This window comes from Bison bison, unplaced genomic scaffold (genome assembly GCF_000754665.1).
Source record: "Bison bison bison isolate TAMUID 2011002044 unplaced genomic scaffold, Bison_UMD1.0 scf7180017864452, whole genome shotgun sequence".
NCBI lineage: Eukaryota > Metazoa > Chordata > Mammalia > Artiodactyla > Bovidae > Bison > Bison bison.
The window spans coordinates 9,874,054-9,892,059 of record NW_011495014.1 but is presented as its reverse complement, the minus strand read 5'-3'; the positions used below and the strand labels follow the sequence as shown (position 1 = coordinate 9,892,059).

Genomic DNA, 18,006 nt, shown 5'->3' with positions numbered 1-18,006 from the left:
GATTATTTCATTATTCAAAATTTATTCAATCTTTTTCCAGATTATGAGAATAAAATATTAATACAAGCAGGTATATAAAATGAACATGTGCAAGTAAATATTTATTTTAAAAAGTTAACTAGGATTAGCGAAAATTTTTGTGTAGCTCCAGGAAATAAGATTTACAGCATGAAAATAAAACACGTTTGAATTTGCATAAAAAATAATTCAAAAGTGAATTAGCTAGTCCAAACATGTGCATCTATGATGAAATAAAAATATTATTAACCACTCTAAACAGCACTTAAAAGAATATCAAATAGGTTCTGAATGCAATTCCAAAAGCATTAAAAATATTTTGGGTAACAGCAACAATATGGAAATAATCTTGTTTCCCTTCATGTAGAGGATGACATTCCTTTCAAAGAAGTGATTTTCCATAATACTGGTGTCATTATTTTATTGTAATATCTCAAATACAATTCTCTTTTTAAATTGAAGTATAACTGACTTACAATACTATGTTAGTTTTAGGTGTACAATACAGTGACCTAATATTTTTACACATTATGAAATAATCACCATAAACAAATCTGATTACTGTGTCTCCAAAGTTATTACAATATTACTGACTGCTCCTTATGCTGTACATTATATCCTCATGACTTATTTTATAACTGGACTTATTTCAACCATTTCCCACAACCACCCCTCCCCTCTTTGAAATGCTAGCCTGTTTTCTGTATCTATGAGTTTGTTTCTGTTTTATGTTTGCTTGTTTTGCTTTTTAGGTTCTACATACAAGTGAAATCATGTGGCGTTTGTCTTTGCAGACTTATTTCACTTAATACACTCTAGGTCCACCCACACTGTAACAAACGGTAATACTTCATTCCTTTTATGGTCAAATAATATTCCATTCACATATATACCACATATTTTTCATCCATTCATTTACTGATGAACACTTGTGCTGCTGCCATGTCTTGGCTATCATAAATAATTCTGCAGTGAACATGGGGTGCATGTATCTTTCTGAATTCGTGTTTTCATTTTCTTTGGATAAATACCCAGAAGTGGATTTGCTGAATCATATGGTGGTTTTATTTTTAATTTTTCGAGAAACCTGCATATTGTTATCTACAGTGGCTGCATGAGTTTATATTCTCACCAAAAGTCAACAAGGATTTCCTTTTCTCCACATCCTTGCCAAGAGCCATTACTTATCTTTTTGATAAATTGCATTTTGACAGGTGTAAGGCTGTATCTTATTGTCCTCAGCCCAATCAATATTCTTACTTATTAGAGAATAATAATAATGACAATTCTAACTTGTTATACATCTTTCAGTTTTATTTTTACCAAAATAAAGTTTACTTACTTTTGAATCTGGACTCTCTTCTTTTCCAAACTTATCTCCCACTTTTATATTCTATGTAAATTTAGTCAATCTACTTGCTATTCCTGATAAAAATATATTGTTTCCTCACCTCCTTATATTTGTGACTCCAACCAGAGAGGTCATTGATCTCATCTTGCATGTCAAATTCTAATTAAAAAACACCACCTTCTTCCTATTACCAATTTCTCATACCTAATTATAGCTCTTACCTATAATTTTAACCTAGCATTATTGCTTCCTGTAGTATGTTAGCATTTTTGCCCATAACTTAACCATCTCCATTTTCAATTACCACTGGTAAGACAGCACCCTGACTGCTGTAGCAGGGCATGCCAAGGGGGAAACAGAGGAGTGGAGAAGTATACTCCCAGCCAAGAGTTGAGAGAACATGACTGGACTGTAGGTTGCATGGTAAATAGTTGCTGGGAACTGTGACACATGGAGGTCAGGTCATGAGGACTTTTTTTTTTTCATGAGAACTTTTTTATAAGATATGCTCAGATTACTGCTCTTTTTTTTACTACTTCTAAATTTCTGAATTACTGATTCATGTAGACATTTGGGAAGGAAATGATAAAAAAGCTTTAAAATATACACAATTAATGTGTAACACAGAGAAGGTGATGGCACCCCACTCCAGTACTCTTGCCTAGAAAATCCCATGGACAGAGGAGCCTGGTAGGCTGCAGTCCATGGGCTTGTGAAGAGTCAGACACGACTGAGTGACTTCCCTTTCACTTTTCACTTTCATGCTTTGGAGAAGGAAATGGCAACCCACTCCAGTGTTCTTGCCTGGAGAGACCCAGGGACAGGGGAGCCTGATGGGTTGCCATCTGTGGGGTCGCACAGAGTCGGACACGACTGAAGCGACTTAGCAGTAGTAGCAGCAGCAATGTGTAACAATCCCACAACACAATACAGATTTTCAAGTCAAATTATCATCAGTAGAACAATTTTGTTTTCTAGAATTAGATTTCCAATTTTTAAATGCATGAGATGTTGCTCTAAGTACTTTTCTGAAGAAGAGAAGACAACTTCATGGTCACTTACCAGAATAATGAATTATAATCACTAATAGGGAAAATATATTAAATGTCTCATAAACTTCATAGTAGCTGGTGTAAATTTTTCTATTATATAGGACTAACCCAGAATTCTTAATGATGTTTTAATAGTAATCATAAATAATTGAGACTTCTCTACTATTCACTAAGAACTGTTGAAAATGGTTGTAATTTCTTTTCAAAAAGAAAGAAAGGAACTGTGTGACACTAATGCTCTTTTCACTACACCAACTTCACAGCAGTGGTAATCTGAGGGTGTGAACACCCTTCAGCGATATGTAGACAATGAATTAGAATAAAGGTATTCCTGAACATCATTTTTACCTAGTGATATGCAGTATTTTTCGAATTAAAAAAGCAATTCATAATGTGGCATGTAAAAATGACATCTACATTTTAGGATAAAAATGGAGATTTGCAAGAAATCTTAGAAATTTACAGGACCTTTATTACTTAAAGACAAGCATCCACTCCCTCAATGGAATACTTTAAGGAAACATGGAATCTCTAAATTGAATTAATTTGTTCACCAATTTATTTAATGACTTTTATTAGATTGTATAGGACTGATACAAATCCTGCAGTTCTGCTACAAAATGACTGTCAAGGAACCAGAGCTTCTAGGATCCCCTCAACGATCAACTAATATTTAAAATAAAGACAGTCACAATTCAGCCTCACAGAAGTTCTGGTCTCACATCTTATGATTCTCAGTGTATTTCCCACACTCTAGGCTCACTGTGTGATACACCTGTGTTGAAGAGATGTGTAAGCAGTTTGAGGCATTGCTTGGATGACAATGATATGATCATGAGGAGGAGGAATAAGAAGGTGAAGAAGGAAGAGGAGAGGTGAAGGAGAAAGGGAAGAAGAGGAAGAGAAGCAACAGTCAAGAGAGGTATATGGTGGTGGTGGTGGTGGTTTAGTCACTAAGTCGTCCGACTCTTGTGACCCCATGGACTGTAACCTGCCAGGCTCCTCTGTCCATGGGATTCTACAGGCAAGAATACTGGAGTGGGTTGCCATTTCCTTCTCCAGAGAGAGGTATATCAGTTCAGTTCAGTTCAGTCGCTCAATCGTGTCTTACTCTTTGCGACCCCATGAATCGCAGCACGCCAGGCCTCCCTGTCCATCACCAACTCCCGGAATTCACTCAGACTCACTTCCATTGAGTCAGTGATGCCATCCAGCCATCTCATCCTGTCATCCCCTTCTCCTCCTGCCCCCAATCCCTCCCAGCATCAGAGTCTTTTCCAAAGAGTCAACTCTTCGCATGAGGTAGCCAAAGGACTGGAGTTTCAGCTTTAGCCATCAGTCCTTCCAAAGAAATCCCAGGGCTGATCTCCTTCAGAATGGACTGGTTGGATCTCCTTGCAGTCCAAGGGACTCTCAAGAGTCTTCTCCAACACCACGGTTCAAAAGCATCAATTCTTTGGCGCTCAGCCTTCTTCACAGTCCAACTCTCACATCCATACATGACCACAGGAAAAACCATAGCCTTGACTAGATGGTATATACACAAAGTTAAAATCCACTAACCCTCTCTTCTCACCCTCCTCCCCCTAGAACCCAGAGGTCTGTTTTACTTAATACATTGTACCTATGTACCTGTCAGCTCCTCTGTCTGTGATGCATAGCCCTTCTTCCCTTACACACAACTAAAGCCCATGTTTTTATTTTTCCCACAACTAGTTTAGGAGTTTTAATATTTCCCTGTTTTTGAGCTTCCATATAACTTACTATAGCATTCATTGCACTGAGTGACAACTATTTGTTTAAAGTTGATCTCTTCCACTGTAGTGTGAGCTTCTAGAGGTCAGAAGAACAAACTTATTCACTTCTTTATGGACCTACTGATTCTAAGCAGTATAATTTTCCAAAAACATTCAGGAGAGTTTTTAATGATATTCTTTGTCTTTGACACTCAAGCCTGTATCAGTTCAATTTTCCTTTCCTACTGGTCTAAATATTATTTTTATTTCCAACTATAATAGTTATCATATGTCTCTAATGACATATACAATGTGCTTTAGCATATAAAAATTATTTAAACATTGATTAACTTGCTGAATGAATAAATCTACAAATGCCACATTATTTAAATTTCAAGGCAATAACTTAATTGTCTACAAGTGACTATGATATATAGCTCCTGACTATATTTTAGATTGACTATAAATAATTACAAGCAAATTAGAATATCTCCTTCCCATTTTTTTGACTTTCATTCTCAGCTATTCCTGTCCTCGCTCAGTTTTCTAGATGTGGAGATTTATGAAATAAATACAGATCCTTGGAATATATCTAATTTAAAATAAAACATCTTATCATCTTAATTATAATACAGAAGAGAAATTTTCTGTATTAAAATATTACTAATATCTTAGTTAAGAAGTCAGTTAAATTTCATCTCAAAATTGAAACACCTTTCAATAGTAAATGCATTAAATTTAGATTATACTAAAGAGTCTAAGATACATAAGGTGACAATTTAAAAAGCAGTTTTTTACTCACATAAAAAGATTATTTTAGGGACTCTAAAAGCATAAATGAAAGTACTTCCAGAAATCCAAAGCAAAATAACAAAGGTATGAAATAAATGTATTTTATTTTAAAATAACAGAAGTTTAAAAACTAAACAACGAGTGTGGTAGGAGGATCTGCTATTATAAAGTTTTACAACTTATTAGATTGCAAAACAGGCCATTTTTAAGAGGCCATGCTGCAAAGATGCCTATGTTTTTTGTATTTTACGATTCTACTGGGTCTCTTAGGTATTTGCTCTGGGCATAATTAGGAGAATACATTTCTTTTGACAGCAACTTGTATTTAAATTTCAAAGATATAAATATTATTTAAGAGACACAGATTTACCTCAGGGTACAAGAGGAATAAAAGTGTAAATAAGATTAATAACACAAGCCATTTACAGAAGACAGATATAAAGAATAAAACTGGTGCTATTTTATATCATATATTGAGTATGAGTAGAAAAATTGGGATAATTTTTAAGGGCCTATTTTTACCTTTAAAATATAAAAAATTTAAGTTTAAAGAAATGAAAAATTATGAATCCATGATAAAATAAATCCTTATATTTCAAATTTTAATAAAATTATACCTTATTTGTATTACATATCATTGTATTTTACAGTTATAAAACATTATTTAAAAAGAAAATTTCCAGTTATCACATTTTCATAAAATCCACCAAAGTATTATACAAAAGTCTGCACTTTAGATTGTTATTGTTTAGTTGATAAGTCATGTCTGACTGCTCTGTGACCCCATCCATTGTAGCCCACCAGGCTCCTCTGTCCACAGGGTTTTCCAGGCAAGATACTGGAGTGGGTTGCCATTTCCTTCTCCAGGGATCTTCGTGACTGAGGGATCACCCCATCTCTCCTGCATTACAGGTAGATTCTTTCACCACTGAGCTACCAGGGAAGCCCTCATTTTAGATTAAGTATTAAATATTTTTAGAGTGAAAAGTGAAAGTGCAAGTGGCATCCAACTCTTTGTGACCCCATGGATTGTATAGTTCATGGAATTCTCCAGGCCAGAATACTGGCGTGAGTAGCCTTTCCCTTCTCCAGGGGATCTTGCCAACCCAGGAATCGAACCCAGATCCCCTACATTGTAGGCGGATTCTTTCGCAGCTGAGCCACAAGGGAAGCCCAAGAATACTGGAGTGGGTAGCCTATCCTTTCTCCAGCGGCTCTTCCAGACCCAGGAATCGAACCGGGGTCTCCTGCATTGAAGGTGGATTCTTTACCAAAGGAGCTATGAGGAAAGCCAGTTATTATTATACAAATGTCTTCTAAATTAAAATAAAAATTGCTAATAATTCTTGTCAGATAGAGATTTTAATACATCTAAATTACACTGAAAATAATTCTTTCCAAAATTGTGCATGTATCTTTTAAATGTGTATGATATTTAAAATTTTTCTGAGTAGTTAAAATGAAATCATTTTACATGTTTTTAAAGGTTAAGATGAAATCATTTTACATGTTTTTAAAGGTTAACTGAGGGGGGCGGTCCTAAGATGGCAGAGGAATAGGATGGGGAGACCACTTTCTCCCCTACAAATTCATTGAAAGATCATCTGAACGCTGAGCAAATTCCACAAAACAACTTCTGAATGCTGGTGGAGGACACCAGGCACCGAGAAAGGCAGCCCATTGTCTTCGAAAGGAGGTAGGACAAGATATAAAAGATAAAAAGAGAGACAAAAGAGTTAGGGACGGAGACCTGTCCCGGGGAGGGAGTCTTAAAAGAGAAGATTCCAAACACCAGGAGACCCTCTCACCGGCAGGTCTGCGGGGAGTTTTGGAATCTCAGAGGGCGACATTAACTGAGAGGAAAAAATAAATAAATAAAACCCACAGATTATGGGTCTATCTACAGCTCCCAGCGGAGAAGTAGCCCAGATGCTTGCATCCACCACCAGCAAGCGGGGGCTGAACAGGAAGGCACAGGATGCATTGCTTAGGGTCAGGACCTGGCTTGAATGCCCTGAGGACAATCTGAGGGAGCTAACGTGAGATAGCAACGCAAACCATGGGATAGCCAGAGAGGAGGAAAAAAACACAAAGAGGAAAGAGAGAGAGAGAGAACTTTCCCACTAAAAGCTCTAACCTAAGGCACTGCCCACCCTCTCACAGAACAAAGGACTGAGCTAATACCAGAGGAGAGCTAGCCAGCTGCGGATCGGCCCACCCCCACGGGAGGCAGGGAGGCAGGTGGGCGCCAGTCAGAGCTGGAAGGAAAGGGGCAAACTCGGCCCCAGAGAGGGCATCCCCTACCAAACTGCGAGCAGGCTCTCAGTCGCTAACCAAGTCTTCTTGGTATCCTGAACGGTTGACATCTGTCAGGAGGGCCACAGCCACAGATCAGCTCCCCAGAAGAGACACACAGCACACCTGAGATGCCGCTGCACACCCAGGAAACCAAGCGGCTGGGACCCGGGAGGTGCTAAGATGCACCGCACCTGGGGAGTGTGCGCTCGCTAAGCTCCTGGTCGCCTGAGCTGCTCTGACCTGGGAAGGGCACAAAAAGTGCGCACAAAACACAGGCCCAGCTGAGTCTGTACCCGAGAACCTGAATGGCATAGATATGGGAAGTGCACGCAACCCAGGGCCCACCTTAGACAGTTCCCCGGCAGAGCAACCTGGAGCCTGAGCAGTGTAGACCGGGAAAGCACACACTCTGTGAGTGGGGGCAAACCCAGTGTGACCCAGACACTACGAGCACTCCCCATACACGCCAGTGATATTTGTTTGCAGTGTTCCTCCCTCTCCGCAGCATAACTGAACAAGTGAGCCTAAATAAATGACCACCTTTGACCCCTTGCATCAGGGCAGAAGTTAGATACTGAAGAGACTTGCAAACAGAGGAAGCCAAAATAAATAAAGAAGACGGAACTGCTCTGGAAGTGACAGGTCCAACAGATTAAAACCTTGTAGTTAGCACTGGCTCAAACACAAAGAACAAATAATAAAAGCAGTAAGGGAAAAACAACAGTTAAACCCACACGGGGATCCCCATAAGGATAACAGCTGATCTTTCAATAGAAACTCTTGAAGCCAGAAGGGTACAGCAGGACATACGTGAAGTGATGAAAGAGAAAAACCTACAACCCAGATTACTGTACCCAGCAAGGATCTCATTCAAATATGAAGGAGAAATCAACAGCTTTACAGACAAGCAAAGGCTCAGAGAATTCAGCACCACCAAACCAGCTCTCCAACAAATGCTAAAGGATTTTCTCTAGGCGGGAAACACAGAAAAGGTTTATAAACTCAAACCCAAAACAACAAAGTAAATGGCAACGGGATCATACTTATCAATAATTACCTTAAATGTAAATACGTTGAATGCCCCAGCCAAAAGATAAAGACTGGCTGAATGGATACAAAAACAAGATCCATATGCTGTCTACAGAGAGCCACCTCAAAGCTAGATACACATACAGACTGAAAGTGAAGGGCTGGAAAAAGATATGTCATGCAAATGGAGACCAAAAGAAAGCAGGAGTAGCAATTCTCATATCAGATAAAATAGACTTTGAAATAAAGGCCGTGAAAAGAGACAAAGCAGGACACTACATAATGATCAAAGGATCAATCCAAGAAGAAGATATATATAAATATATATACACCCAACATAAGAGCACAGCAATGCATAAGGCAAATGCTAACAAATATGAAAGGGGGAATTAACAGTAACACAATAATAGTGGGAGACTTTAATACCCCACTCACACCTATGGATAGATCAACTAAACAGAAAATTAATAGCACAAACTTTAAATGATACAATGGACCAGTTAGACCTAATTGATATCTATAGGACATTTCACCCTAAAACAATAAATTTCTCCGTTTTCTTAAGTACATACAGAACCTTCTCCAGGATAGAGCACATCCTGGGCCATAAATCTAGCCTTGGTAAATTCAAAAAACCTGAAATCATCTCAAGCATCTTTTCTGATCACAATGTGGTAAGATTAGATGTCAACTACAGGAAAAAAAAAAAAAAAACTATGAAAAATACGAACATATGGAGGCTGAACAACACACTTCTGAATAACCAACAAGTCATAGAAGAAATCAAAATATGAATAGAAACAAATGAAAATGAAAACACAACAACCCCAAACCTATGGGATTCAGTAAAAGCCATGCTAAGGGGAAGGTTCATAGTAATACAAGCCTACCTCAAGAAACAGGAGAGAAATCAAATAAATCACCTAACTCTACACCTAAAGCAACTAGAAAAGGAAGATATGAGGAACCCCAGGGTTAGTAGAAAGAAAGAAATCACAAAAATTAGGGCAGAAATAAATGCAAAAGAAACAAAAGAGACCATAGCAAAAATTAACAAAGCTAAAACCTGGTTTTTCAAGAAGATAAATAAAATAGACAAACCATTAGCCAAACTCATCAAGAAACAAAGGGAGAAGAGTCAAATCAAAATTAGAAATGAAAATGGAGAAATCACAACAGACAACACAGAAATACAAAGGATCATAAGAGACTACTATCAGCAACTATATGCCAATAAAATGGGCAACCTGGAAGAAATGCACAAATTCTTAGAAAAGTATAACTTTCCAAAACTGAACCAAGAAGAAATAGAAAATCTTAACAGATCCATCACAAGCACAGAAATTGAAATCATAATCAGAAATCTTCCAACAAACAAAAGCCCAGGACCAGATGGCTTCACAGCTGAATTCTACCAAAAATTTAGAGAATAGCTAACACCAATCCTACTCAAACTCTTCCAGAAAATTTCAGAGGAAGGTAAACTTTGAAAACCATTCTATGAGGTCACCATCACCCTAACACCAAAACTGAACAAAGATGCCACACACACAAAAAAAACTGCAGGCTAATATTACTGATGAACATAGATGCAAACATCCTTAACAAAATTCTAGCAAACAGAATCCAACAACATATTAAAAAAATCATACATCTTGACCAAGTGGCTTTATCCCAGGGATGCAAGGATTCTTCAATATTCACAAATCAATCAATGTGATACACCATATTAACAAATTAAAAGATAAAAACCATATGATTATCTCAATAGATGCAGAGAAAGCCTTTGACAAAATTCAACACCCACTTATGACAAAAAAGCTCCAGAAAGCAGGAATAGAAGAAACATACATCAACATAATAAAAGCTATATATGACAAATCCACAGCAAACATTATCCTCAATGGTGAAAAATTTAAAGCAATTCCCCTAAAGTCAGGAACACGACAAGGGTGCCGACTCTCACCACTACTATTCAATATAGTTTTGGAAGTTTTGGCCACAGCAATCAGAGCATAAAAAGAGATAAAAGGAATCCAGACTGGAAAAGAAGAAGTAAAACTCTCACTGTTTGCAGATGACATGATCCTCTACATAGAAAACCCTAAAGACTCCACCAGAAAATTACTAGAGCTAATCAATGAATATAGTAAGGTTGCAGGATATAAAATCAACATACAGAAATCCCTTGCATTCCTATACACTGAGAAAACAGAAAGAGAAATTAAGGAAATAATTCCATTCACCATTGCAATGAAAAGAATAAAATACTTAAGAATATATCTACCTAAAGAAACAAAAGACCTATATAGAGAAAACTATAAAACACTAGTGAAAGAAATCAAAGAGGACACAAATAGATAGACAAATATACCATGTTCATGGATTGGAAGAATCAATATAGTGAAAATGAGTATACTACCCAAAGCAGTCTATAGATTCAATACAATCCCTATCAATGGTATTTTTCAGAGAATTAGAACAAATAATTTCACAATTTGTTTGGAATTACAAAAAAACTCAAATAGCCAAAGCAATCTTGACAAAGAAGAATGGAACTGGAGGAATCAACTTGCCTGACTTCAGGCTATACTACAAAGCTACAGTCATCAAGACAGTATGGTACTGGTACAAACACAGAAACACAAATCAATGGAACAAAATAGAAAGCCCAGAGATAAGTCCACGCACCTATTGACACCTTATCTTTGACAAAGGAAGCAAGAATATACAATGGAGAAAAGACAATGTCTTTAACAAGTGGTGCTGGGAAAACTGGTCAACCACTTGTAAACGAATGAAACTGGAACACTTTCTAACACCATACACAAAAATAAACTCAAAATGGATTAAAGATCTAAATGTAAGGCCAGAAACCATAAAACTCCTAGAGGAAAACATAGGCAAAACACTCTCTGACATAAATTATGGCAGGATCCTCTATGACCCACCTCCCAGAGTAATGGAAATAAAAGCAAAAATAAACAAATGGGACCTAATTAAACTTAAAAGCTTTTGTGAAGGAAACTATAAGCAAGGTGAAAAGACAGCCTTCAGAATGGGAGAAAATAATAGCAAATGAAACTGACAAAAAATTAATCTCAAAAATATACAAGCAGCTCCTGCAGCTCAATTCCAGAAAAATAAGCAATCCAATAAAAAAATGGGCCAAAGAACTAAACAGACATTTCTCCAGAGAATACATACAAATGGCTAACAAACACATGAAAAGATGCTCAACATCACTCATTATCAGAGAAATGCAAATCAAAACCACAAAAAGGTACCATCTCATGCCAGTCAGAATGGCTACTATCCTAAAGTCTACAAACAATAAATGCTGGAGAGGGTGTGGAGAAAAAGGACCCCTCTTACACTGTTGGTGGGAATGGAAACTAGTACAGCCACTATGGAGAACAGTGTGGAGATTCCTTAAAAAGCTGGAACTAGAACTGCCATATGACCCAGCAATCCACTCCTGGGCAGACACACTGAGAAAATCAGAACTGAAAGAGACATGTGTACCCAAATGTTCATCGCAGCACTGTTTATAATAGCCAGGACACGGAAGCAACCTAGATGTCCATTGGCAGACAAATGGATAAGAAACCTGTGGTACATATACACAATGGAATATTACTCATCTATTAAAAAGAATGCATTTGAATCAGTTCTAATGAGGTGGATGAAACTGGAGCCTATTATACAGACTGAAGTAAGTCAGAAAGAAAGACAACAATACAGTATATTAAGGCATATATATGGAATTTAGAAAGATGGTAACGATGACCCTATATGCAAGACAGCAAAAGAGACACAGAGGTAAAGAACAGACTGTTGGACTATGTGGGAGAAGATGAGGGTGGGATGATGTGAGAGAATAGCACTGAAACATGTATATTATCATATGTGAAATAGATCACCAGTCCAGGATGACCCTGAGAGATGGGATGGGGAGGGAGGTGGGAGGTAGGGTCAGGATGGGGAACACATGTACACCATGGCTGATTCATGTGAATGTATGTAAAAAACCACAATATTGTAAAGTAATTAGCCTCCAATTAAAATAAAAAAAATAAAAAAAAAATAAATCACAGATTTTTAGGCAAACCTAAGAAATGGGTACATTGAAAGAAACTTTGTTTTTTGACTTCTAGGTAATATTCCAAAGTAACCAGGAGGCTGTTGTATTATGATCTCCTACAAGAAATGTTATCACAGTTTTTAGTTCTTTTCTTGGTATTCCCAAGGCACAAGATGAATCAGTTCAGTTCAGTTCAGTCGCTCAGTCATGTCCGACTCTTTGGGACCATATGAACTGCAGCATACCAGGCCTCTCTGTCCCTCACCAACAGCCTTAGTCTACCCAAACTCATGTCTATTGAGTTGGTGATGCCATCCAACCATCTCATCCTCTGTCGTCCCCTTTTCCTCCTGCCCTCAATCTTGCACAGCATCAGGGTCTTTTCAAATGAGTCAGCTCTTCACATCAGGTGGCCAAAGTATAGGAGTTTCAGCCTCAACATTGTCTTTCCAATGAACACCCAGGACTGATCTCCTTTATGATGGACTGGTTGGATCTCCTTGCAGTCCAAGGGACTCTCAAGAGTCTTCTCCAATAATACAGTTCAAAAGCATCAGTTCTTCAGTGCTCAGCTTTCTTTATATTCCACTCTCACATCCATACATGATGACTGGAAAAACCATAGCCTTGACTAGAAGGACCTTTGTTGACAAAGTAACGTCTCTGCTTTTTAATATGCTGTCTAGATTGGTCATAACTTTCCTTCAAAGGAGTAAGCATATTTTAATTTCATGGCTGCAATCACCATCTGCAGTAATTCTGGAGCCCCCAAAAATAAAGTTAGCCACTGTTTCCACTGTTTCCCCATCTATTTGCCATGAAGTGATGGGTCTGGATGCCATGATCTTAGTTTTCTGAATGTTGAGCTTTAAGCCAACTTTTTCACTCTCCTCTTTCACTTTCATCAAGATGCTTTATAGTTCTTCTTCACTTTCTGCCATAAGGGTGGTGTCATCTGCATATCGGAGGTTATTGATATTTCTCCCAGCAAACTTGCTTCCAGCTTGTGCTTCCTCCAGGCCAGAATTTCTCATGATGTACTCCGCATATAAGTTAAATAAGCAGGGTGACAATATACAGCCTTGACGTACTCCTTTTCCTATTTGGAACCAGTCTGTTGTTCCATGTCCAGTTCTAACTGTTGCTTCCTGACCTACATACAGGTTTATCAAGAGGCAGTTCAGGTGGTCTAATATTCCCATCTCCTTCAGAATTTTCCACAGTTTATTGTCATCCACATAGTCAAAGGCTTCTAATCACAAACAAAGGCAATGCCAAATAATGCTCAAACTACCGCACAATTGCACTCATCTCACACACTAGTAAAGTAATGTCAAAATTCTCCAAGCCAGGCTTCAGCAATACTTGAACTGTGAACTTCCATACGTTCAAGCTCGCGTTAGAGAAGGCAGAGGAACCAGAGATCAAATTGCCAACATCCACTGGATCATTGAAAAAGCAACAGAGTTTCAGAAAAACATCTATTTCTGCTTTATTGACTATGCCAAAGCTTTTGACTGTGTGGAAAGAGACAAAAATCAATGCTGAAGGATAATAGTCTCTAGATTTTTGAAATTTAAGATGTACCTGAGGGGACTTCCCTGGTGGTCCAGTGGTAAAGAATCTGCCTTGCATTGCAGAGGATGTGGGTTCGATCCCTGGTCCAGGAACTAAAATCCCACATGCCAGGGAGCAAATAAGCCTGTGTGCCACAGCTACTGAGCCTATGCAACACAACTAGAGAGACTGAGTGCCACAAGGGAAATTCCACATGACACAAGGAAGATCCCTCATGTTTCAACTAACATCTGATACAGCAAAATAATTAAAAAAAAAAAAAAAAAGATGGACCTGAAAAAAAGAAAAAGTATAATCAAATCTAACAGGACAGATCCTATTGCCTATGACAGAGTGATATGGTCTTGAGAGCCTATACTTTTGTCTCTGCTGACCTAAAGATTCAGACTGAGGAAGACCTTCCTAAATCATGATCTCTGTATGAACTGTCTTACATGGTTCTATAAGAATTTGGTTAAAAGAGAAATAAATCTTGTTCTGCTGGAAAAAAAAATAAAGGTAACTGAATTTTAAAATTGAAATTAAGTAGATTATATAAAGTACAATACAGAAGTATGTCGTATAAGTACACACATCTTCAATAGAAAAATGGGTTTGTTTAAACCAAAGTATGTAAATGGGCAATTATACTTTATTTTTCACTAAGTAATGATTAGTATAAATATAGGATTATAAAAATATTCTCATGACTTGAGGGGTTATACATTATTTCTGCATACAAATTATTAGATGACTTCTGAAACTTGAACTACTCTCTTCTGTTTTATGGCTTTGTTGCCTAAAGTGCTGACATAGTTATTCTGTAATAGATGCACGTTTAACAACCTTTTGTGTTTATTGATTCTTGGGGAGATATACAAAAGACTCTTAAGATTGCTCTGGTGATTATTCAGATAATATGAGTAAAGTGTTCATAAATTTGTGATTGACATAGTTTGAAGTTTTTATAAATGAAAACAGTAGATTTTGAGCTACTTTGTCACACTGCTGAAACCAACTTGAGTTTGAATGATTAGTAATAATTAAAGCACATATATTTCATAAGACTTGTGTTACATTAGCATATAAATCTTCACAAGGCTAAAAATTATTCTTTATTATGTTATAAAAATATTTATGAACTATGATAATATATTAAAATTAATGTAAGAAAAACAAATAAGGTAATTTGTATGTCTGTATATTCTTATTAATTATAGGTTAAAGGAAAAACTATAGAAATTACGTTTCTAAGTTTGGGGACTAATATAAATTTGAGGTATTTTTAGTAAAAAATATATTAATAGTAAATCAAAAAGTAAGATCAGTGTAGTGTACAAAAAGAACCATGAAAATGGTGCTTGTGTTACCTTTTCATTTTGATGACTATGAGGAGTTTCTTGGAATAAATTCAGATGTTATAAGAGATTTCTGATTAACAAGGTGAAAACAATTAGTTTTTTATCATCAATTTTTTAAAGATTACCTATAACATCTTTTTTCTGTACAACTTAATAATTAAATTCTAAAAGTATTAAAGTTTAGAATTAAAGGTTACACTAGGTCATTTCAGAATTTTGAGTTGGCCCTGCCTAAGTATTAGGCTTTATGTAGGCTTTAACCTACAGTATGTATGTAGGCTTTAACCTACAGTAAAATTTGTTCTTTTTAGTTAGTAAAAGAAAAAAAGTGCAACTGAGCTATTAGGAGGTAATAAGACGCAGAATATGAAGCCAAGATAGGCCCATTATTGGCATGACACCAGTCACACCTTGGGAATGTTAAGTAATAATGAAGAGATGAATAAGTACATTTAGTAGTAATTTGTTAATATTCACCAAGGGGTAAGTTTATATAAAAGATATGGTAAAAGTTTCGATTATCAGTACAAACATACACCTAGTTACCACTTAAAGTTTTATCTCTCTGATATGATAAAAAAGTATCCTTAACATTTTTTGCTTTTCCTGCAGCATCTAATTTAATGCTGTGTACATAATAGTTGTGATGGACCGGGGAGAAACATGGAGGAGCTACCCCTCACCCAAGGTCGGGGCAGCGGCTGAGAGGAGCCACCCCATATCCAAAGAGCGGTGGCTTCGCGGGTGCAGGAGGGCCAAGAGGAGCTACTCCACTTTCAAGGTAAGGAGGAGTGGCCATGAAGAGATACCCCTCGTCCAAGGTAAGGAGCAGTGGCTGCGCTTTGCTGGAGCAGCCGTGAAGATATACCCCAGGTCCAAGGTAGGAGAAACCCAAGTAAGACGGTAGGTGTTATGGGAGGGCATCAGAGGGCAGACACACTGAAACCATAATCACAGACAACTAGTCAATCTGATCACACGGACCACAGCCCTGTCTAACTCAATGAAACTAAGCCGTGCCGTGTGGGGCCACCCAAGACGGCGGGTCATGGTGGAGAGGCCTGACAGAATGTGGTCCACTGGAGAAGGGAATGGAAAACCTCTTCAGTATTCTTGCCTTGAGAATCCCATGAACAGTATGAAAAGGCAAAATGATAGGATACTGAAAGAGGAACTCCCCAGGTCAGTAAGTGCCCAATATGCTACTGGAGATCAGTAGAGAAATAACTCCAGAAATACCCAGTTGTGGATGTGACTGGTGATAGAAGCAAGGTCCGATGCTGTAAAGAGCAATATTGCATAGGAACCTGGAACCTTAAGTCCATGAATCAAGGCAAATTCCAAGTGGTCAAACAGGGGATGGCAAGAGTGAATGTCGACATTCTAGGAATCAGCGAACTAAAATAGACTGGAATGGGTGAATTTAACTCAGATGACCATTATATCTACTACAGTGGGCAGGAATCCCTTAGAAGAAATGGAGTAGCCATCATGGTCAACAAAAGAGTCCAAAATGCAGTACTTGGATGCAATCTCAAAAACAACAGAACGATCTCTGTTCGTCTCCAAGGCAAACCATTCAATATCACTGTAATCCAAGTCTATGCCCCAACCAGTAATGCTGAAGAAGCTGAAGCTGAATGGTTCTATGAAGACCTACAAGACCTTTTATAACTAATACCCAAAAAAGATGTCCTTTTTCATTACAGGGGACTGGAATACAAAAGTAGGAAGTCAAGAAACACCTGGGGTAATAGGCAAATTTGGCCTTGGAATACGGAATAAAGCAGGGCAAAGGCTAATAGAGTTTTGCCAAGAGAACGCACTCGTCATAGCAAACACTCTCTTCCAACAACACAAGAGAAGACTCTACATATGGATCACGAGATGGTCAACACCAAAATCAGATTGATTATATTCTTTGCAGCCAAAGATGGAGAAGCTCTATACAGTCAGCAAAAACAAGACCGGGAGCTGACTGTGGCTCAGATCATGAACTCCTTATTGCCAAACTCAGACTTGAATTGAAGAAAGTAGGGAAAACCACTAGACCATTCAGGTATGACCTAAATCAAATCCCTTATGATTATACAGTGGAAGTGAGAAATAGATTTACGAGACTAGATGTGACAGATAGAGTCCCTGATGAACTATAGACGGAGGTTAGTGATATTGTACAGGAGACAGGGATCAAGACCATCCCCATGGAAAAGAAATGCAAAAAAGCAAAATGGCTGTCTGGGGATCCTTACAAATAGCTGTGAAAAGAAGAGAAGAGAAAAGCAAAGGAGAAAAGGAATGATATACCCATTTGAATACAGAGTTCCAAAGAATAGAAAGGAGAGATAAGAAAGCCTTCCTCAGCGATCAATGCAAAGTAATAGAGGAAAACACCAGAATGTGAATGACTAGAGATCTCTTCAAGAAAGTTAGAGATACCAAGGGAACATTTCATGCAAAGATGGGCTCAATAAAGGACAGAAATGGTATGGACCTTAACAGAAGCAGAAGATATTAAGAAGAGGTGGCAAGAATACACAGAAGAACTGTACAAAAAAGATCTTCACGAACCAGATAATCACAATGGTGTGATCATTCACCTAGAGCCAGACATCCTGGCATGTGAAGTCAAGTCAGCCTTAGGAAGCATGACTATGAACAAAGCTAGTGGAGGTGATGGAATTCCAGCTGAGCTATTTCAAATCCTGAAAGATGATGCTGTGAAAGT

General features: G+C 37.7%; 1 protein-coding gene across 13 annotated transcripts in view; it reads right to left on the bottom strand.

Moving 5' to 3' along the window:
- The window catches only part of BAZ2B (bromodomain adjacent to zinc finger domain, 2B), a 203,641-nt gene that overhangs the window by 51,370 nt on the left and 134,265 nt on the right, over positions 1-18,006 (bottom strand). The gene's annotated exons all lie outside the window — the stretch shown is intronic.